Below are 385 nucleotides of genomic sequence, written 5' to 3'. Positions count from 1 at the left end.
AACGGAACTAGGAGAGGCTGGAGGAATTGCTGTAGGTGAGACACTGCCTTCCATCCCTGCTGTTCTTGCGCTAGATGATGAGGATTGAAGCCTGTGTGCAGCAGGCTGTCTCCTTCCGAGCTGACGGGTCATCTTTTCCACTGCTGCGTTAGTCCCAATGCCTGCCTTCGGCAACACATACAGAAGGCTCATGCAGGAGTAACGTTGTCTTTGGTTTTTTACATTTTGAAAGACTGAAAACCTGAGAAGTGAGCACTGATTCTAGCAAAGTAACATTTTGAATCCTTACTGTGTTTCGCTCTAAAGCCAGCGTGAGAAACCGGTGTAGTTCCTCCCCAGGTAGATGGCGAGTGGATGTTGCAGGGGTTGGCTCATTGAAGAGCGT

The sequence above is a fragment of the Buceros rhinoceros genome, unplaced genomic scaffold (assembly GCF_000710305.1).
Source record: "Buceros rhinoceros silvestris isolate BGI_N320 unplaced genomic scaffold, ASM71030v1 scaffold16729, whole genome shotgun sequence".
In the NCBI taxonomy this organism is placed as follows: Eukaryota; Metazoa; Chordata; class Aves; order Bucerotiformes; family Bucerotidae; genus Buceros; species Buceros rhinoceros.
The sequence above is the reverse complement of the archived record's forward strand: the minus strand, read 5'-3'. Positions refer to the sequence as shown.